Source organism: Dermacentor silvarum, chromosome 8, assembly GCF_013339745.2.
Source record: "Dermacentor silvarum isolate Dsil-2018 chromosome 8, BIME_Dsil_1.4, whole genome shotgun sequence".
NCBI lineage: Eukaryota > Metazoa > Arthropoda > Arachnida > Ixodida > Ixodidae > Dermacentor > Dermacentor silvarum.
The window spans coordinates 170319558-170342627 of record NC_051161.1 but is presented as its reverse complement, the minus strand read 5'-3'; the positions used below and the strand labels follow the sequence as shown (position 1 = coordinate 170342627).

Genomic DNA, 23070 nt, shown 5'->3' with positions numbered 1-23070 from the left:
ATATATATATATATATATATATATATATATATGGGTAGGTTTCGGAAAGCTGGTCAGGCCCCAGCCCCCCCCCCCCCCCCCCCGGAAAAATGAGAACTATCCGCCTATGCCTACAAAGATCGCAATATTTTAGAAATGCCTACCAGCAATCAATAGATTCGAAGCGTGGGTGAGTGTAGCTCGACCGAATGCGCAGTACACAGTTACATCACCGTCACTAAACACAAATGAAAAGAATAAAACAGGTGGGTCACACGCAACCAGTACAATACGAGTTGAAACATAACACGTTGCAAGCAAGCGCAGTAACACGCAACAGCAAGCGCGCGATTTTACGCGAGAACAATGGAGATCAATATTCGAGGCGGGAAAATTTTTGAACGGCGCTGCCGCGCCAGCCAGGAATTGAATAACAATAAACGTGCCAAACAAATTATGTCGGCTATGCAAGTTTGCCTGATCGCGTTCGTGATCGCCAACAATATTAATGCGGGAATAGTGGGCCACTGGAAGAGCAAGCAGCGTAGTTCTGTATCGCCAAACGAGCGACACTAGTTGGAGCCCTAAAGTTTCGGCATGCGTACAGCAGCAGCTGTGATAAACCTGTCATGAGTAATTAACTCTCCTTAACGTTAAAAAATTATGGGGTTTATACGCACCAAAACCACGATCTGCATTATGAGGCACGCCAAAGTGAGGGATTCCGGAATAATTTGGACCACCTGGGATTCCTTAGCGTGCACCTAAATCTAAGTACACGGGTGTTTTGCACTTCACCGCCACAGGGACACTAACTGCCCCGAACGCATTCCACGGACCATGGATGACTGCAATATAATTAGGAATTAAATTTGTCAGTGCAGCGCTATATCTCGCACGTTGTCAGGATCATCGAAAAAAACGAAAACGCTTCATGAAATAGTTATTCACAATGCGGAAAAAGCAACCATTATTTTATCTGTGACAAACATGTATCAACGTTTAATTTAAGATGGTGGCAAGCTCACAGTACACTGTATATTTTTCGAGCGTGTCGCGCAAACGTGACATGCCCATACAAAGGGCATTTGGGGTAACAATTCTCAGAAATAAGGCACTTTCGTGCGGTACTCTTTTTTTTTTTTTTTTTGTCCGTATCGACGAGGCAGGATCCGCTTTCCGAGTCAAAGAAGCGACGACGCGTACTCCGAGGGTCAGCAAGGGTCCTTGGTTAACGCATCGAAGACACAAAATGCCACAGAAATGCGGCACGCTCGGCCAGTTTTCAAAGTCATAAACAGGCGCGAACCGACTTGCCCGAACAACCGGCGCCGCTTCCCGCCGTGAAAAAATGTGAAACGGAAAAGATTGAAAGGACGGTCGCAAGAGAGAACGGCAAAGGGAGGTTGAGCTCGCGCGACCAAACCAACGCCCTCGCTCACGGCTTTCGTCACGTGATAGTTGGAGGCACCGAGAGAGAGTGGTTGTGAAGAGGAAGAGGCGCTATGCAGCCAGGGCCGCCGGGCATGGGGGAGGTAGGAAATTGCAATCTCATCCTCCTTCCATGTCTGCCAGTCGCGGCGCCGTTAGCCTTTCGTTTGCACGGAGAAAGGAAACTCCGGAAACGCGCTCGTGCAGAGCGCCCGCACTGAAATGCGCAATGCTTGCAGCGTTAGCTCATGATACTTGGGAATGGTGAAATCGACATTCTCGGCAATCGCTACACCGATTTCGATGACTTGCATTTAAAATAAAATGTAAAATCAAGTATTGGCTGGAAGCAGATGTTGATCTAATGTCGGCGCTGTCTTTCGAAAGAGTCTCGAAAATTGGAAAGTATCAGGTTTACAACTCTGAGACATAGGAATACTAAACGATATCGCAATTTTGTAATGTGCACCTAATAACACGTCCAAAGCAGACAAAATGGATGCAGTATACGCGGCTCTGAAAGATACCGCTAATTATCGAATGTGCTTTTCTTTTGCAAAGCCCTTGTAAACGTTGTGATAAGCACACGTGGACTACAAACTTATTTCTAAAGCAAGCTTGCCCGCTTTAAGCGCTCCGATCTTGGTAGACGCTTGCATAATACACCCGCCATGCATCGGCTGTATATGGCTGCACTGATCATGAGCTCCTGACCAACCGTGCTCGGTTCTGGTAACTGCAATATCGGTCTTGGTGTAGTTACCAATTGGTTAACTTAGCGCTTATATGTATGTGACAAATATTCCAAATAAATGTACAAAGTAGGGTCATTCAAAAAATTTCAAGGAGGTCGAAAATAAACGTTGCAGTATTAAAATTTCTGGAATGCTTACTATAATATGTGGTGCACTTCTAAAATCGCCGTGCTGTGGTTGCAAATAATTGGGCAAAACGAACACGTCTAGAGGAAATGCCATGATATGCTGCTCTCCCCCCAAAGTACACATCATTATTCATAGCGCCAATTTTAGCTATATGCTTTGAGCTTATATAGGTATTTAATTTGAAAGAGCGATGAAATGAACGATTCAGTCTCACAACTTCGGAGTACACGACGGTGAAACGCGTAATAAGGAATTGATGAACTTGCGATACTATAGTTTTTTACTACATGATTGAACAGCTGACAGCGGAATTGTTATGCAGCTCAATGTGCAGATTTCGGTAGGATCGAAAAACTGTCAAATAACGCGCTGGCGTGAACGTTGAACTAGCATCGTGCGAAAAACGCCGATTGTGACAGCCTGCAGAAAACCGCACACTTAAAATCTCGAGCGATCTTCTGCCACAAAAATATATCATCGGACTCACCTATTCATCTATCTGAAGCTAACGCTCACACTAAATTTGCGAAGCTGCTCAGCGTAGGCACACGTTTTTCTGTTACCCGCCACGGGGTACGATGGGATTGAAACGCAACAACGATCGTGCACTTAGATTGATGTGTATCTTGTAAAGGCGTTTATTGCACGCAAGCGTTAGAGCCGACCGTTGGATCAGCTCAGGGAACTGCGGGCGCGAGCGGCGTATACTCGCGGACAACTTTCTGTGGCAATGAAGGGAAAGCTACGGGCGCGTGGCTGCTGCACATGTGTTACCGCGCCAAGTAGTCCGGCAGCGTTCGACAGTGCTTTTGGTTGCTCGGAACAGACGCTGAATCGACGCAGCTTCCACGTGCGACGGTTTCGCGTCTGCCCAGACGCGGAAGGGAAAGCCGCAAAAGCGAACTTTTACTCTCAGCGGCGTGTTCTGTCTTATTTGACTGCTGCTAATAAGCTGCTTACGTTTGCTCTTCTCCAGCCTAAACCAACGTGGATTAAAACACGGTACTCTTTTGAGAAGCGCTCTCACTTGGGCGCGCTTTGCCTCCGTAGCTTTCCTTTCATTGCCACAGAAAGTTGTCCGCGAGTATAGTCCGAGCGATGCGCTGGAGAGCGTGACCCACTAGACAGCGCAGGTAAGTATATATGCCTCACTGCATCGTCCCTCTTCTTCACTACAATTACCCCGGGGACGAAAAAGGGAACCGGCCGGCAGTGGCGCACCGACGGGGGGGATTCGGGGGTTGGAACCCCCCCCCCCCCCTGAGGCCGACTTAACCCCCCCTTATGTTTAACCCCTTTTCTTTCCTTACGCATTTGAGTACTGCAACTAAGATGTAAGATGCGCAATCGTCTGCACACTCGCAAAAAGCGCATTTTTTTAACAATTTCCCGTGAAGAAATCGAAATTAGTGCTGTTTAGATGGTATTGGCAAACTGTCAACCCCCCCCCCCCCCCCCCCCTGGCAGAGATCCTGGGTGCGCTACTGCCGTCCGGCGACCTAACAGTTCGTCACTATTAGTGGATCGTAATACGGCTTGAGGCGCTCGATGTTGACAATGTCGCGTCCGCGACGGCGCATGTCCGAAGATGGTTCAACGGGCTCAATCACATAGTTGACAGGTGATGCACGCTCGACGATGCGGTAGGGACTTTCCTACTTGGGCATTAACTTGAATGACAGACCAGGTGCAGCGGAAAGAACTGAGAGCCATACAAGTGCTCCAGACAAGTGGTCCGGAGCCATACAAGAGCCATACAAGTGGGCGCAGAGGTGGTGTCACCGCGAGTGTTCTTCTGGCGCTCTTGGTCATTGGAGGTAAAGGCCCGAGCGAGGTCGCGGCACTCTTCGGCATGTCTCACCGTATCAGAAATGGGCGAACATTCAGATGCGTCGGGCCGGTATGGTAGCATTGTGTCGATGGTGTGCGATGGGTGCCGGTCGTACAATAAGAAATATGGCGAATACCGAGTAGTGCTCTGCGTAGCGGTATTGTACGCGTAGGTGACGAAGGGCAGAATGGCGTCCCAGTTCGTGTGGTCGGAGGAGACGTATATTGAGAGCATGTCGCCGAGCGTACGGTTGAGTCGTTCCGTGAGTCCATTAGTTTGAGGATGGTACGCCGTTGTGCGATGAACAACGTGGCACTCTTTGAGAACAGCTTCAACTACTTCGGAGAGCAAGACCCATCCGCGGTCACTGAGCAGATCCTGGGGTGGCCCATGACGTAGGATGAATCGACGAAGCAGGAAGGGGGCAACGTCGCGCGCTGTAGCTGCCGGAAGCGCCGCGGTTTCAGCGTATCGCGTAACATGGTCGACTGCCACAATGGCCCAGCGGTTTCCAGCTGATGTCATGGGAAGGGGCCCGTACAAATCGATACCGACGCGCCCGAAGGGCCGGGTGGGGCAAGGTAAAAGCTGCAGCCCAGCTGGTGAGAGAGCGGGGTGAAGATTTCCGGCGCTGGCAGTCGGGACAAGAGCGTACGAACTTTTGAACGTAGCTGTACATTCCTCGCCAGTAGTACCGCTGTTGAAGGCGCTGGTAAGTCTTGAAAACGCCAGAGTGGGCACACTGGGGATCGGCGTGGAAAGCTGCGCATATTTCGGAACGCAGGCTGCGAGGCACTACGAACAACCACTGGCGGCCGTCGGAGCTGTAATTGCGCCGGTGAAGCAAATCGTCGCGAGTGGCGAAATGGTGAGCTTGACGGCGCAACGCGCGGTTAGGTGACCTGGTCGATGGATCAGAGAGCCAGCCTATAATCGACGCAATCCAGGGGTCCTTTTGCTGCTCGGAAGCGATGGTGCGAAGGTCGATGGAAGACACAGTCAACCGAGATATATTGTTGTCAGCGAAGGGAGAGCGCGAGAGGGCATCAGCGTCCGAATGCTGTCGTCCGCTGCGGTAGAGTACGCGGATATCGTAGTCTTGCAGGAGAAGTGCCCAACGTGCAAGATGGCCGGACGGATCTTTTAATGACGCCAGCCAACATAGTGCGTGGTGGTCCGTGATGACATCAAATGGGCGACCATACAAATATGGCCGGAACTAAGTAAGAGCCCAGATGATCGCGAGACATTCTTTTTCTGTCACGGTGTAATTATTCTCGGCTTTCGTAAGCATTCGGCTGGCATAGGCAACGACATACTCAGGGAACCCTTGCTTGCGTTGCGCGAGGACAGCGCCAAGGCCAACACCGCTGACATCTGTGTGGACCTCTGTAGGGGCCGTGGGGTCGTAGTGGCGCAAAATTGGGGGGGGGGGGGGGGGTCAACAAACGACTAAGACTCGTGAACGCCTCTACGCACTCTAGCTGATGACCACGAGGTGAGGAGTCCGTTGCCCCCTAGGAGCTTCGACAGGGGCGCTACGATGGCGGCGAAATTCCGAATGAAGCGTCTGAAGTACGAGCACAGACCGATGAAACTGCGCAATTATTTGATGGACGTTGGGCTGGAGAATTCGGCAACGGCGCGAAGTTTGTCGGGGTCGGGGAGAATTCCATCCTTGGATACGACATAGCCAAGTATTGTGAGCTGCCGTGCAGCAAATCGGCACTTCTTTATGTTTAATTGTAGGCCGGCGTCAGATAAACACGTCAAAACACGCCGGAGGCGTTCGAGGTGCGTGGTGAAATCGGGCGCGAAAACTACAATGTCGTCAAGATAACACAAACATGTGTTCCACTTTAAGCCTCGCAGAACTGTGTTCATCATGCGCTCGAATGTCGCGGGCGCATTACAGAGTCCAAAAGGCATGACGTTAAACTCGTACACGCCGTCGGGCGTGATAAAGGCTGTTTTGGGCCGATCGACTTCTTCCATAGGCACTTGCCAATACCCGGAGCGCAAATCCAGAGATGAAAAGAACTCGGCTCCTTGCAGGCAGACAATTGCGTCGTCTATGCGTGGCAGGGGATAGACGTCCTTGCGAGTGATCTTGTTGAGCCGGCGATAATCGACGCAAAACCTTACGGAGCCGTCCTTCTTTGTAACAAGGACGACAGGAGAAGCCCATGTACTTTTCGAGGGTCGAATTACTTCGCGCCGAAGCATGTCGTCGACTTGCTCGTTAATCACTTGACGCTCGCTGGCAGAAACGCGATACGGGCGTTATCGCAATGGGGGGTGAGAGCCAGTGTTGATGGGGTGCGTTACAGTTGAAGTCCGACCCAAGGAAACGTGCCCCACGTCGAAAGACGAACGAAATTCATCCAGGAGGGACAGCAGCCGGGAACGCTGGGCCGCTGTAAGAGTCCCAGCGATGGAGGAACCAAATACATCTCCGGGCAATGTGTCAGCTGTAGAAACAGCACTGAACGTATGGTAGGTTGCGCAATTCGGGTGGTCGGGCACGTCGATAACTTGTACGTCGTCGATGGCTTCCACGGTACCAACACATTCTCCTCGGAGCAGCATGACAGGGTATGGGCACGGGTTGCAAACGAAAATTGTACTAGTACCCTTGATGATGTCCACGGTCGCAAAAGGTAGCAACAGGCCCTTCCTTGCGAGGAAACGGCCAGACGGCGAAAGTAATGCAATGGCGTCCGAGAGGCCACTGCAGTGCATGGACACGATCATTGAGGCGTTGGGAGCAACCTGAGTGTCGGCTTCGACGATTAGTATCCTGGAAAGCGATCAAGCGTCAGTGGGTGTCAAATCTAGCAGCGGCGATAGTTCTATTTCGGCCCTTGCGCAATCGATAACGGCATTATGGCGCGAGAGAAAATCCCAGCCGAGGATGACATCGTGAGAAAAGGAGGAAATGATGAATAATTCTATAGCGTATACAACGTCCTGAATTTCTACACGAGCAGTGCAAGACGCCAAGGGTCGAATGTGCTGAGCACTGGCTGTTCGAAGGGATAGTCCCGACAGGGGTGTTGTGACTTTCCGAAGTAAGCGGCAACGTTCAGCATCCATAACACATACGGCTGCTCCTGTGTCCACGAGTGCAGACGCGCGGACACCGTCGACAAACACGTCTATCACATTGGATGGGCTGCAATGAGGACTTGTGCAGTTCGACGTTGTCGCAGCCCTTGCCTCTTGGACTGCGACTGTTAGTTTCACTCATCCCGAGGGCCGTCACGAGGCCGCATCGGCAATAGCGAGCGCCGGCGCGGAGATGGGGAACGGCGGTGTTCGGCGGCGGGCGGTATGTGGGTGACACACCGGAAGGTGGGTCGTAATATGGACGGGGCGAACGGTTGGTCATGGATGATGCGACGCTGGGTGGCTGCACACGATTACAGAAACGGGCCACGTGACCGGCGCAGCCACAGGCAAAGCATATAGGCCGGTTGTCAGATGTACGCCACTGGTTCGCTGTGGCTGGCCCCGTCCACGTCGGAGCACGCCCTGTATGGAGCGGCTCGTGATAGGGCTGCACTGGAGGCCTAGCCACGACGTCGGCGTAAGTGAGGGGCACATGAGCAGAGAGTGGGCGGGGCCTCGCTACGACTTCAGCGTAGCTGAGCGGTGCTGGTGCCGGAGCCTGTTGGGGTGGTGCCACGACCTCGGTGTAGCTCAATGGCACAGACGCAGGAACATGGTGGCGTTGGTCTGGCAAGACCTCGGCGATTTCTTGCTCGATGGCGCGGCGGAGCGGAGGCACGATAGTCGAAACGGGCTGTGGCACATGCGACGGCTGAGCAAAGGGTACCAATGAGGGTTGGCGCGCTGCTTCCTCCCGAATGAATGCTGTCACTTCCGCAAGCAGTGCGGTCTGGTCGAAGGTGGTAGCCAGACCAGCGATGTGTTCGTCGCGTGATGAAGACCGACGAGTCAACGAGCGCTGCCTTCGTAGCGCCTCGTAACTGCGGCATAACGTAACGATCTCTGCTACGGATTGTGGGTTCTTAGCGAGCAGCATATTGAAAGCGGCGTCCTCGATTCCTTTCATGACGTTTCTGATTCTGTCTGATTCCGACATCGTCGCGTCCACGCGCTTACACAAGTCCAGGATATCTTCGATGTAGCTGGTGAAGGACTCTCCCGGCTGATGGGCTCGTTCTCGCAAGCGCGATTCTGCTCACACCTTGCGCGCAGCAGGACGACCGAACACAGCTACCAATGAGGTCCTGAACGCGGACCATGTCCGAATTTCCGTCTCGTGGTTGTTGTACCAGAGGCTTGCCAGGCCGGCGAGGTAAAAGAGCACGTTGCTGAGTTTCGCGGCATCGTCCCATTTGTTGACGACGCTTACTCGCTCGTACGTGGACAGCCAGTCCTCCACGTCGTGGTCGTCTGTGCCGCTGAAAACAGGAGGATCCTTGTGGCGAGGTAGACCAGAGCACACGACGGATGGTGCAGGAGGCGTTTGCTGGGACGTCGGCTGAGATGCGTCCTGAGACATGGTTATAGAGAGGGTACGGGATCGAAGCTCCAGGATGCGTTCGAGCGTAGCACTCTCCACCACTTGCAAAGGCGTTTATTGCACGCAAGCGTTAGAGCCGACCGTTGGATCAGCTCAGGGAACTGCGGGCGCGAGCGGCGTAGTCCGAGCGATGCGCTGGAGAGCGTGACCCACTAGACAGCGCTGGTAAGGATGGCCCACTGCATCGGCCCTCTTCTTCACTACAATCTTAAAGATTCCAGATGGTCAGAATTAATCCGGAGTCTCCACCTACGGTCTGCTTCATAGTTTAGACACGTACTACCATTGGATTTATTTTTCCCTTTTCTGTTTTTCTCAATTAGCATGGTTAAAGGCCTTAGGCCTTGCATGTATGCTGCCTTCAATCTAGCACATTTTTTACGTTTGCTTCATGTTTTTTTTCTTCGTGAAATGCGTATATACGCTACGACTGGACGTACAGTGCAACGACACATGTGTAGCTAATGGAAATGTACACCTTACAGGATGGCAAAATGACACCAAAGGAAAGGCAGTGCATGTACACGTTTTAAGTACAGGCTGTGTGTATGGGTGCTAGATATCTAACAACCATATAAAGCAGCGGAAAAAACTGAAACGCATATTTTATACATATATCTGGATAAGGATCCACACAGATATCTTTCAGACGTTTTTACAGAACGTTTTCTAGCCGTCTTAGCAAGATGACAGCTTAAAACAGCTTAACAAGACGCCTTCAAGCCATCCTTCGCAAGACGTCTTCAAAAAGTACATGTAAAGACGACTTGTAGCGGTCTTGAATAGTTGTAGACGTTCTAGTTCATTTTGGCTGTTCCAAGACGGCTACAAAACGTCTTGTGTTCAGTGGGTTACGTGCTTGTAAATGTAACATGCTTGTAATTTACTTTTTTTTCAGCTGGTGCCGTCCGGTGGAGCTTCATACAGGAACTACTGCTTACCTGCGGGGGTCACAACGTTCGATTTACGCACAAAAAGCGCGGAACGAGCTTTTATATAGAGCAAAATAAATATTTCCTCATTGCACAAAAGGTCTTGCATCTACTTTGTGAAATTGCACGTGGCAAAGATTCGATGGGACTTTACGAGATCGTTTGCAATCATTTCTACTAAATAATAAACCGATTGTGCACGAACAGCAAAAAAAAAGGGGGGGGGGGGGGAACGCAGCCGGCCTGCTAGCTTGCGTTCAAAATACGCGCGCCCAAAACCGAAACCGAAAGTGATTGATGCTGACCGCTTGGCACGGTGCAGTCAATTCGGCCGCTGGGCCCTATGGGAGTGTCCCCTCTTGTTGAATTCCTTTCTCTATGCTTTAGTGTTTCCTTTACTTACCAACATCAGAACGCATTTCAGTGGCTTTTGAGTGTTAATATTTTTTCGCTGAGTCATTGTCACTTTTGCTGAGTCATGCTCTTGACTATTACTTCTACCAGCCTCCTTTAGTGTTTCCTTCTCATAGTACCGACGTCCGAACCCATTTCAGTGGTTTTTGAGTGTTAAATGTTTTTTTTCGTTGAGTCATTGTCAATTTTGCTCAGTCATGGTCATGACTATGACTTCTACCAACATTCTTTAGTGTTTCCTTCACTTAGTATCCCCATCACAACCCATTTCAGTGGCTTTTGAGTGTTAATCTTTTTTCGCTGAGTCATTGTTATTTATGCTGAGTGATGCACATGACTATGACTTCTACCAGCATCCTGTAGTGTTTCCTTCACTTAGTACCCACGCCCGAACCCATTTCAGTGGTTTTTGAGTGTTATTATTTTTCGCGGAGTCATTGTCATGACCAACATAACACGCATGTGATGACCTATCACGTACTTATGTTCGTCAGACACTCCTGTCATACTATGCCAATTTTGGTACCTACCAGGTTAACGAAACGACCATGAGAGCACCATGACGTAGGCGCCTGTTTCATGACCCACATGACCCGTATGCCATCATATTCATCTCATGAAATATCACTTATGTTCGTCATATGCTCTTGTCATAGTATGCCAATTTTGGTACATACCATGTTAACAAAAGGACCATGAGAGCACAAAGTCGTAGGCGGCTAGATAGATAGATAGATAGATAGATAGATAGATAGATAGATAGATAGATACTGTCAAAGTAGCAAATGTTCGCCAAGAAATGCTTCGCATTTAAAAGTAGCGCCATTCTTAGATCTTGCCGCCACCGCGCTCACCCCGGCGCGACTTTACAATTGCTAGTAGGTACAGCGGGGGCGTGACACTGTTGTCATGTGTTGTCATTGAAATAGTGGAGCTCCTAGGTGCCTAGGGACATAAACGGTTAGGGACTTTTGAGGCACTGGTCTGCACGGCCGCGCGGCGGTTGCTAGTTACTAAGCGTGGCTCTCTTATCTCCGGGACCGGGCGCAGCGACCTCGCAGCTCCTACGTGCATAGGGAGCGAATCGTTTAGGGCGCGTTGAATGTCAGGCGGTGTCTGGGCCACGCCGGCCGCGCTTTATTATTGTAGCGTTTGTTCTAGTGGCGGAAATCCTTGCAGTAGTGGTGGTGTGGCACGACGGCTTGTGATCTCGGTGAACTGTGGTGGTATAAACAAGCGGACACTGCTCGCGTTTGTACCCTGGTGTCGCGGTGGAAGCCGCGGTGCCGGGCGCCGATGCGAAGCGGCGGTCGTTGGGGTGTTGTGGAGCGCAGCGTAGCAACACCCTAAATAAAGAAATACTGCTCCACTCAGGTAAACTGCTCCCTCCCTGATAGTGAGATTATATTTGGATCATCAAAACAGTGATGCGTTTATTTAGGAATACCATCGTTTCTCTCTCGCAGGCGCGAGGACAAGCAGGTGCGAGAGAGAAACGATGGTATTCCTAAATAAACGCATCGCTGTTTTGATGATCCAAATATAATCAGAGAGGGAGCTCAGTCTACCTGACTGGAGCAGTAGTACACCCCAACGACCGCCGCTTCCGCCGCGGCACCGGGGTACAAACGCGAGCAGTATCCGCTTGTGTTCACCACCACAGTTCACCGAGATGAGAAGCCTCGATGCCACACCACCCCTACTGCAAGGATTTCCGCCACTAGAACAAACGCTACAATAATAAAGCGCGGCGGGCGTGGGCCAGGCATTTAACGCGCCCTAAACGAGAGAGAGTAAACTTTAATGGGAAAAGGCAAAAAAAGTAAAATGTGGGTGGAGCCCCTAGTCCAGGGCCCCACTGGCTTGAGCGGCTCGCTGGGCTTGGTCCAGGAGAGCCATCTGACTGTCCTCCCACGAAACACAAAACGTCTTAAAAACGTCTTGGAATGGCTTCAAACGGCTAAAGACGTCTTGGCCTACGCGAAGACGTTAAACAGAAGTTCTTGGAAACATTATGTAGCAGGAAGTACGGTTTATCAAATATGCTATTGTGTTTCAGCTGGGGTAACATCCCACCTCTGGCGTCACCGGAGTGTACATTGGTTAACGTCTTGAGAGCGTCTAACTCAAGAACTTATTTAGATGTTTTTATCAGAAAATGTGCGACATGCGTGCGCCGTGAAAGTGAAAAAGATTTAAAATACGCGTGCCCGACGCGCAGCGTTACATTCCGTGAGACTTTAACAAGCCATATGCAATCCATTAACGTCGCATCCTATAACCTTTCGCTCCTTTCCCCCTTTGGGTAAATAAGCAGAAAAATCCTGCGGGGTTATTTTCTTTGATTCCTTTCCGATCGCCGCGTCGACAACCTGTCTGCCGCGCGACCAGCAAAACTCACCCGTGCCACGGCGCGATGCATGATACGGGTGAGTCTGTCACACGGTGTAAGATATATCTTACACCGTGGTCTGTCAAGACAGTCAAAGTATAGAAAAAAAAATGTCGCAGTTTCGCCCGAAAGGCGAAGCATCGATTGCGATAGCAAATTAGTAGAGCGCTATTCGGAGTAGGGATAGTAGTTTTATCGGCTGCATAAACTTGGACACATTGGCTTACTAACTGAATTAACAATCGTGGTGTCAGCGCGCACAAGCAAACATGAATAGATCACACTGAATGACCACAGCCAACGACTGTCAAAACGCTTGCAGCAAGCGCAAGTTCGCGCGGTCTATCGCTTCAACGGAAACTGAGCGGCAAATGCACAGCCCATACAAAGGTCAGAGCCGTGTGGAGATAAGAGACGGTGCGGGCGACCGCCGGGCAGAGAAATTGATGGCAAAGGAGAAGCTGCCCCCTGTTGCGAATGTCGATGGTCCGAGCGGCCACGAAGGTTCCATGTATGGTGCCGTGCCAGGTGCCGAGAGGAGGAGATATTCAGAGAGATTAGAAAACTGTTTTATATACACTGTACATGGTATATTACAAGATGGGCTCCATGATATTGGAGCCGTCTACGTGCTAACATCATTGCATGTAGTAGCGTTTACATCTCCGAGCGTTCTCCATGGTCGAGCGTCTCTACATGGTCAAGCGTCTCCCGCCACCACAACACTCAAGTCCCCTGTTTTATCCCTTCCGTTTCCCTCTTTCACTCGACGAGGGAATACACTGTAGTTCTTTTAGCCTATCAGCATCTTGGATCAGGTGGCCATATCCCGCACGTGATGTGTCGTCGTTTCCCACCCGGCTCCGCCTGCAGTCTTGCTAGGTCGTCACCGAACACAGGCAGCGGTTGACACCTTGGGAACCGAACGTTGATGTCGTTCCCCCGGGATTGCCAGACACTGGCCCTTTCAAGAACCGCCTCTCCATAGCGGTCAGTTCGCGGAACCAGGTAGGGCGGTGGCTGTCTCGAAAGGGCGCCAGTTTGGCGCGTCGCAATCGGCGCCGGGCCTCATCGTGGTTCGGGCGGCGGTGGTAATTCACAGAACCGCACCGAAGGGGCGACGCTGCCGTTCACCGACGCATGAGGTAGCCTGGAGTCCAATCGCTAATCCCTTAGTCCCAGGTGACAATTATCGGCCGCGAGAAAGGGGCTCCAGATTGGCGCGTCTGAGTCGGCGCCGGCCTCCCTTGTCCCGAAGGCCCGCCAGACACAACCCCCCCCCCCCCCCCTCGTCCCGTTTCTTGCTTTCGCGTGGGAGATTGAGTGATAAGATACGCCGTTGGCGCCGGAGCACAGCGCCGCCTCGCCTCCCTCCCTCCCATACCCCAACGGCCTTTCGCGGGACGGTCGCGTTTGCTTTCCGCCGTACGTTCGCCCTCCGTGATAGCGCGCGTCCCCCGCGCGCTTTCGCTCGCGCATACGGCCCACGGCGACGATTTTATCTCCCTTGGAATCTATACGGAACCTCACGGCGACGGCGACGGCAGAAATCCGGTTGAAGTGTCCATATAATTGCTATCGCAATAAAAGAAAAAGAAAATGGCCGGGCGCACACGTGCGCGCCCGTTCACCGTCCTTATCAGAGCCGTGCCTCCCTTTCCCTTTGCGTGAACAAGCGGTGAAGCCGGAATTGCGATACCAGCTATCGTTGCCGACATCTCTGGCCGCGCGCGACAGATCTGGCCGCACCGGGGGCGCGCTGAAGTTACCAGCGCTTGCATGTAGGCTCCCGAACCGCGAGTAGAGCTCCCAGGGGCTTTAACCGCGAGCGATCCAAAGGGCCGTGCTCATGGCTCGCAAACGTTCGCTCGCCGGTGCTCATGGTTCTCTTCCCAAGTTCTATCGAGCCTACATAGCCTCTGCACCGCTCTTTTGGTCACGTTCAAGCCTTGACCAGCGCCTGCAGATACGGTGCAGTTCCTTACGGTACGTATATGTTTACCTGCTACAACTTACAATTACTTGCACGCCACTTTTGTTTTTGCGGGCCCGTGCATCTTTTGTGTGTCCAGGGCAGATATATTTTCAATAGTGTTATGAAGATTTTGTGCAACTAAAAATTTATCCGCATAATTACACGTAAAATAAACATCAGGGCTGCAACTTTACAGACTGCTGAGCATCTTTTGAAGTGTGAAGCAGGTCATGAATTGTAATTTTCTTACATTCTTGTCACCCATATGTCATTGTCAAGGTTTGTATGCTGTTATAAATTTGTTTTTTATCTTGCTGTAGGGCACATGTTGGAACGGAAATAAAAGAGTTCAACGGGGGCTAAGCAGCCATATTTTTCAACAGTTGTGTGCTCATCAATCAAACTTACGGTAAACATATAGAAGCATGCTAGGCTTGACTGTTTTGTTGACTGTCTCTTTTTATTTCCTATGCAGCAATTTTACTCTTTCACGGAACCACAAGGCCTGCTGGCTTCCATTGTTTTTGTCTAGTCAAGGTAAGTCGCATGGTTGCAAGCCAGACGGTGACTGTTTTGTTGACTGTCTCCTTTTATTTCCTATGCAGCAATTTTACTCTTTCACGGAACCACAAGGCCTGCTGGCTTCCATTGTTTTTGTCTAGTCAAGGTAAGTCGCATGGTTGCAAGCCAGACGGTGACTGTTTTGTTGACTGTCTCCTTTTATTTCCTATGCAGCAATTTTACTCTTTCACGGAACCACAAGGCCTGCTGGCTTCCATTGTTTTTGTCTAGTCAAGGTAAGTCGCATGGTTGCAAGCCAGACGGTGACTGTTTTGTTGACTGTCTCCTTTTATTTCCTATGCAGCAATTTTACTCTTTCACGGAACCACAAGGCCTGCTGGCTTCCATTGTTTTTGTCTAGTCAAGGTAAGTCGCATGGTTGCAAGCCAGACGGTGACTGTTTTGTTGACTGTCTCCTTTTATTTCCTATGCAGCAATTTTACTCTTTCACGGAACCACAAGGCCTGCTGGCTTCCATTGTTTTTGTCTAGTCAAGGTAAGTCGCATGGTTGCAAGCCAGAGCCTGAATGTATGCTTATTCGGTCGCTTTATTTATGTGCATGCACAATCTCTGCATTGCTTCCATACTTTTGGCATTTGACCATGTGTATGCTGCTACAAATTTGTTGATCTTGCTGTTGGGCATATGTTCTGCAAACAGATGAACAGGGGCCAAACGGTGTTTGTTTCGCACAGTTTCATGCACACCTAATTAATCTTAAGGTAAACCTGTAGGAGCATGCAAGGCTTGACTGTTCTGTTAAGTGGCTTCTTTTGATTTCTATGCACCTCTTTTGTGTATTGTTATTTCTTATTTGGCACCGTGTGGCTGCCTGGCTGCCATTTCTGTTAGTCATGGTAAGCCAAAGCTTAACTATAATTGTATTGCTGTTGAAAATGCTTGCTGTTTACTGACAACTATGGTGTTGATAAATAGTTTACGTGCTTTTTGTTCACTTTTGTAGCAACGGAACCTATCTGGCTGCCATCGCCGCTTATCACGACAAAGCTAGCCACACGTGGGCACAAGCAGTGCTCACTTCCCCCTCTCCCCTCCTGGCTATAAAAGCCCGATTCTACGATCAATAAACGCTTCTTATGCTTGCACGGGACTCGTCTCATTCGGGGATCGGAGCGCGCGCTGGGTGGGACCTTACGATGTAACAGTGGCGACGAAGGCGGAAAAAACCCTCGGAATCAAGAACGAGCCAGACAACGGAGACCAAGCAGCGGCTGCGGAAAGAATTGTTCCAATGTCGCATCAACAGCTACCGGATTATGACGACGAAAGGGACAACTGGAAAGCATACATCATCAAAGCACAGGCTTACTTCGAAGCGACGGCTATCAGCGACCAGGCCAAGAAGAGGGCATTGCTTATCGCGGCGCTGAACCGTGCTCGCAGGAAGGGTGGCACCAAGGAAGCCCAACGCGCTCACCTATGACGAAGTAGTCAAAACGCGGGATGATTACTTCGACCCAAAGCGCCACGAAAGTACGCAAAGTTTCCGGTTTTTCAACCGCTCTCAAAAGGAAGGTGAGCCTGTTCATGAATTTATTCTGGAACTACGACGCATTGCCGACAATTGTAATTTTGGCACAATGCTCGATCGAATGCTTCGAGACCGTATTGTATGCAGTGTACGGTCCAGCGCGTTGCAGAAGCATTTGCTGGCAAAGGAAAATTTAACACTGCAGGAAGCGGAAACCATGGCGCTCGCAGCCGAAGCGGCGGAAAAAGGGGCGGAGAAAATAAGCTCAGAGCTAACAGTGCTTAACGTTGATGCGCGACAGAGAACGGGGAACGAGGTGGTGTCAGAATGCAGCCGGTGTGGCAGCAGCAGGCATAGCAGCAATGCTTATGGTTGGTTGAGGGCACGGTGTGGTAAGCTAGGGCATATTGCTAAGAAGTGCTTGAGCGACGCCCACGGTCTAAGGCCTAGGTCAAGCAGGCGAGCACCTGGGGACGTACGTGGTCGAGCTCTTGCAGTAAATGCTGACTCAAATGACGAAGACTTTGATGATGCTACGCATGTGTGGACACTAAGCTCGGCACGTATTGCTCATTTGGAACCGCCTATCAAACGCACTTTCACTTGGGGTGGTGTGGACGTGTCAATGCACGTAGATACTGGCTCCCCAGTGTGTGTCGTACCAAGGCAAATTTTCGAGAAACACCGACAACAACGGCCAATTCCGAAGCCCACAAACATCAAGCTATCATGCTACCTCGGAAAAATTCCAGTGATGGGGGAATTGCGTGTGCCGGTGTCGTATAATGGCGTATCCTTTGACTGTCCCTTGATCATCCTAGACTGTACAGGTCCCAGTCTATGCGGACGTGACTTGATCGCCCAGATTTCAAAGTCAGGAATGCCAATCTTCAACCTGAGGGCCCAGCCGGACACCCATTCGGGAACGACCACGTCATCCGTAGAGGACATCCTCGCCGAGTTTCAAGACGCGTTCCAGCCAGAAGTCGGAGTGATTGATGGGCCCCCGGCGCCCCTACTGCTAAAGGAGCGAGCCACACCAAAATTTTGTAAGGCTCGTTCTCTGCCGTTCGCTTTACGCGATAAGGTAACGCAAGAATTGGACAGGCTTGTGTCACAGGGAGTGCTGTCACCCGTCACACACTCGGAGTGGGATACGCCCAATGTGCCGGTTTTGAAAAAGGATGGCACCGTGAGAATTTGCGGTGATTTTAAAGTCACTTTAAACCAATGCTGCGAGTTGGAACAATACCCCTTGCCTCTGATCGATGATATGTTCGCTAGCCTGAACGGAGGCAAGTATTTCAGCACCCTCGACTTACGTGATGCGTGTAATCAAATTCTCTTGGATGAAGACTCGCGGAAGCTTTGCGTTATCAACACGCACCGCGGGCTATTTGCGTACAACAGTTTGCCGTTTGGTATTGCTTCGGCACCAGCTATCTTCCATCGGAAAATTGAGACTGTTTTGCAGGGCTTATCATGTGTTCAGGCTTATCTGGATGATGTTTTGGTATCGGAAAAAGATGAAGGTGGCCAGGATTTACGGCTCGTGCTGCAACGATTCAGAGAGCGTGGAGTAAAACTGCGGCTTGACAAATGCAAGTTCCGTGAACATTCTGTCACGTATCTAGGGCACAAAATAGATCAAGAAGGTCTTCACCCGATGGAAAAAAATGTGGAAGCAATCTTAGAGGCTGCAGAACCACGGAATGTCGGCGAATTGCGTTCGTTTTTGGGCATGCTCACATACTATTCCAAGTTTCTACCTAACATGTCGTCTCTGCTCGCACCACTGTACCAGTTGCTCGAGAAAAACTCGCGGTGGAAGTGGGAAAACGTGCAGAAAGCAGCGTTTCTAACGGCAAAGCCCAGTCTGCGGGAGGCAGGAGTGCTCGTACACTTCGATCCTAAGAAACCACTGAAACTAGAATGTGATGCGTCACCGCATGGTATCGGAGCCGTATTGTTTCACACTGATGGGAGTGTCAACAGACCCATCGGGTTTCGTTCCCGAACGCTGACCAAAGCCGAGCGAAATTATTCGCAGCTGGAGCGAGAGGCCCTTGCTCTCGTGTTTGGTGTATCTAAATTTCGGGACTATCTTGCAGGCCACGAGTTCACCTTGGTCACCGACCACCAGCCGCTCCTGGGCCTCCTGAAGTCTGACAGGCCTACACCACCACTGGCTGCTGCTCGTATCCAGCGGTGGGCGTTGTATCTCGGAGGATTCCGCTACACAATACTGTCCTGGCAAGCTGCTCATCAATTCAGATGCCCTGAGCCGCTTGCCCCAAGAGACGAACGAGTCGGAGGCCGGAGGTGAGCCTGCTGATTATCTCCTAGCGTTGGAAACCTTCTCAGACGGGACTATTTCACTGACGGAGTTAAAACGACAAACGGCAATCGACCACATCTTACCAAAGGCGTAAGATATGTACTGCAGGGCTGGCCAGCAAGTAAGGCTGTGGAAGCGGACATGAAAGCATTTTCTGACCGGAGATTGGAGCTGTCCGTAGCACATGATTTATTGTACTGGAGTCGGAGAGTTGCGATTCCAGAAAACCTGCGCGCACGAGTGTTGGAACACTTTCATGAAACGCATCAGGGTTCCTCGGCCATGAAGGCAGTCGCCAGGTCCTCTTTTTGGTGGCCGGGTCTCGATAGTGATATCGAACGGCTATCCGCTTCCTGTAAAAGATGCATTCAAAACCTGCCTATGCCGGCAGCCGCACCAGCAAGGAACTGGCCTAAGACAGAGGAGAGCTGGGAAAGAGTACACGCTGACTTTGCTGGGCCGGTCGCGGGTACAATGATCCTCGTGCTTGTAGACGCCCACAGCAAGTGGATAGAGGCTGTTCCCATGAAGAGAGCAAGCACCTCTGCTACTGTGAGCTGCTTGAGGAATACATTCTGTCGATTCGGTATTCCCCGTACCATCGTAACAGATAATGGCACACAATTCACCAGCGAGGAGTTCGCGACATTCACGAAGCGGAATAGCGTAACTCACGTGCGCACGCCTGTGTTACCACCCGCAATCAAACGGGTTAGCGGAAAGGGCTGTTCGCACCATTAAAGACGGCCTCAGAAAGATGGGCAACGGCAGCATAGGGGATAACCTGGATCGTCTTCTTTTTATTGCGATAGCAATTATATGGACACTTCAACGGGATTTCTGCCGTCGGCGTGGCCGTCGCCGTCGCCGTCATGTTCCGTATAGATTCCAAGGGCGATAAAATCGTCGCCGCGCGCCGTACGAGTAAAAGCGCGCGGGGGACGCGCGCTATCATGGAGAGCCAACGCACGGCGGAAAGCAAACGCGATTGTCGCCCAAAAGGCCGTGGGGGTATGGGGGGGGAGGGAGGCGGGGCGACGCTGTGCTACGGCAACAAATGCTTATCTTGCAACCCAGCGCAAGGAGAACTGGCAACGCAATCTCCCACGCGAAAGCAAAAAAAAAAATGTCACAGTTTCGCTCTGAGGGCGAAGCAATGAATGCGATAGCAACACAGCAATGTCATACGAAGTAAGGTGAGCGGCTTTGGTAGCAATATGAATTGTAGTAAACATGAGCTGAATAATTAAGCAGGTGTGCTGCGGCGTAAGTAGACCGACATGATGAGAGACTCGATGACCACGAGAAGGCGCGTGTGAAACGGTGGTGTTGATGAGAAGCGCTTCCCGTGGGCAGCGCGCGTGCGAAGGGACACACCTGTAGCGCTGCACTGCCGATCCGGGCAGCATTACATGTGTAGCGTGCGTTGGAAAATGTGGCCCGACTATTACTAACTGAATGAACAAGCGTGGAGTGAGCGCGCACAAACAAACATGAATAGAGCACGCTGAATGACTGCAGACAACGACTGTCAAAGCGCTGGCAGCAAGCCCATACGCTGCAGCGGGCGAAGGTACGTGCGGTCTATCGCTTCAACAGAAACTGAGCGGCGAATGCACAGTGCATAAAGGTCAGAGCCGTGTGGAGATAAGAGACGGTGCGGCGAGCGACGAGCGCGGTTGTTGGCAGAGTAAAAGTGCCCCCCCCCCCCGCTCCCTCCGCTCCCTCCGGCGCTGGCTTCCCGCTTCCTTGCTTGCGCGTGGGAGAGATAAGAGACGGTGCGGTCGAGCGACGAGCGCGGTTGTTGGCAGGGTAGAAGTGCCCCCCCCCCCCCCGCTCCCTCCGGCGCTGGCTTCCCGCTTCGTTGCTTGCGCGTGGGAGATTGAGTGCGTTCGCTCTCCGTGATAGCGCGCGTCCCCGCACGCTTCCGCTCGGGCATACGGCGCGCGGTGAAGATTTTATCTATACGGAACCTCACGGCGACGGCTACGGCTACGGCGACGCCGACGGCAGAAATCCGGTTGAAGTGTCCATATAATTGTTATCGCAATAAAAAAAGTCGCAGTTTCACCTGAAAGGCGAAGCATCCATTGCGATAGCAAATTTGTAGAGAGCCATACGGAGTAATGATATTAGCTTTATAAGCTGTATAAACTTGGACATGCAGCAGCACCGGCAACACGCAGAACTGTTGTCAACGCCGTCGGCGTTTAGCCCGCGTTCCCTCAAAATGCGTGCGGCGTTGGTGACTGTTGCCGGAGCCTCTGATGTAAATAGGCACTTGGTGCCGCAGCTAAACGTCGCCTCCCTTCCCTCCCCCCCTCCCCCATGGCCTCTCGCGCGTCGGAAGAAGGCGCGTTTGCTCTACATATATGGTGATTGTAAAGGAGGAAAGAGACGCCTACTTCTGCAGCCCTTAAGCGAGCACGGCGCAGAACGCGCGTTTGTTCTCCGCCGTGCGTTCACTCCCCGTGAAAGCGCGCGCCCCTCGCGCCCTTTCACTCGCATATACAGCGTTCGGCGCGCGGCGACGATTTCATCTCCATTGACGTCATACGGAACCTCACGGCGACGCCGACGGCAGAAATCTGCTTTTGAGTGTCCATATAATTGCTATCGCAATAAAAAGCGGGGAGGCAGCGCGGGAGGGACGGGGGAGCAGCTTCTACTCTGCCAACAAATACGCTTGCACTGGCTGTGGTAGCCGTCGCCCGCACCGTCTCTTTATCTCCACCACGGCCGGGCTCGACTGGCGCGCGCACTCGCTTCTTAAGAAGCGAGCGAGCGCGCGCGCCAGTCGAGCCCGGCCGTGTCTCCACACGGCTCTGACGTTTATGCGCTGTCCATTCGCCGCTCAGTTTTTGTTGAAGCGATAGACCGCACGATTCTTCGCCCGCTGCAGCGGCCGCGCCAGCGTTTTTGACAGTCGTTGTCTGCGGTCATTCAGTGTGATCTATTCATGTTTGCTTGTGCGCGATGACACCACGCTTGTCAATTCAGTTAGAAAGCGAATGTGTCCAAGTTTATGCGGCCGATAAAACTACTCTACTATCCCTACTCCGAATAGCTCTCTACCAATTTGCTATCGCAATTGATGCTTCGCCTTTCGGGCGAAACTGCGACATTTTTAATTACAGACGGACTCCCCTCAGTTCTGGAAAATGCCCTTCTGAACTTCTCTTAGGCTACCGCATCCGTTCCCGCTTGGACGCATTATTCCCCCCCATTCATGCAGGATCTACAAAAACGGACGAGTGGACGGTGCCAGCGGACGTCGCCGTTCATGTCCGTAATTACGGGCAGGGACATAAGTGGACTCCGGGAAGAATCGCATCCGTATCCGGCGCCCGAATGGTCACCATTGATACACCTGAGGGACCCGTACGGCGGCACGTTGATCAGGTGCGCTCGGCCCAGTCAAGCCCGGGGCAGTGTGAACCTATTCCCGAAAACAAGGAAGAGACAGAACCATCCACGAAGCAGGTAGTGTCCCCAGTACGACCACCTGTCCAGGGGCCGTCGCAAGACACTCCACCTGCAGATGCTGGCGAAGTACCGCTACGTCGTTCAAAGCGACAGCGGAAACCACCACAACGTCTCTACAATCTTAAGGGAAGAGAAATATAGCAACGGAACCTATCTGGCTGCCATCGCCGCTTATCACGACAAAGCTAGTCACACGTGGGCACAAGCAGTGCTCACTTCCCCCTCTCCCCTCCTGGCTATAAAAGCCCGATTCTACGATCAATAAACGCTTCTTATGCTTGCACGGGACTCGTCTCATTCCGGGATCGGAGCGCGCGCTGGGTGGGACCTTACGATGTAACAACTTTTTTCTTCACTGTTGTATTACAGAGCAAACTTCTGTGGGCAGCCAGTGGTATCCAAGAGGGAAGGGACCAGGATTGCTGTGGTTACTGCAGCTGCGTCTTATTTTATGTGGTCACCTTTTCTACTGTATTTAAAAATTTTGTAAAACCATTCTGCATGTCCTTTAATTTATTAGTCAATAAAGCCGCTTTCTCACAAGGTCAGGTTGTATTTTTTTCTGCGTGTTGTTATGCACATTTGATATATGTTGAAACATTTAATGCAAGTTATTATAAATAATATAATGTAATGCTTCATTTTATTTTTCAGTTCTATATAGTAACATATGTACTATGAAGCTAGCATACGGATGCATGCTATGCTGAAGTAGCCATTAATTTTGCTTACCACGTCACTGTAGGATGACAATCTATAAATTCTGCTTTAAAGATAGCTTTAAAAGCCTGCATATTGTTTC

General features: G+C 51.2%; 1 long non-coding RNA gene across 2 annotated transcripts; it reads left to right on the top strand.

Moving 5' to 3' along the window:
- Window positions 1-14791: 14791 nt before the first annotated feature.
- LOC125947624 (uncharacterized) lies at window positions 14792-22795 on the top strand. 2 transcript variants are annotated; one of them, XR_007468452.1, is made up of 6 exons: window positions 14792-14927; window positions 14996-15057; window positions 15126-15187; window positions 15256-15317; window positions 15386-15447; window positions 22638-22795. It is a non-coding gene; the product is annotated as an uncharacterized LOC125947624 (long non-coding RNA). The 2 variants fall into 2 exon arrangements; XR_007468453.1 differs by lacking the exon at window positions 15126-15187 and having other exon boundaries at window positions 14792-15057.
- The last annotated feature ends 275 nt before the right edge of the window (window positions 22796-23070 follow it).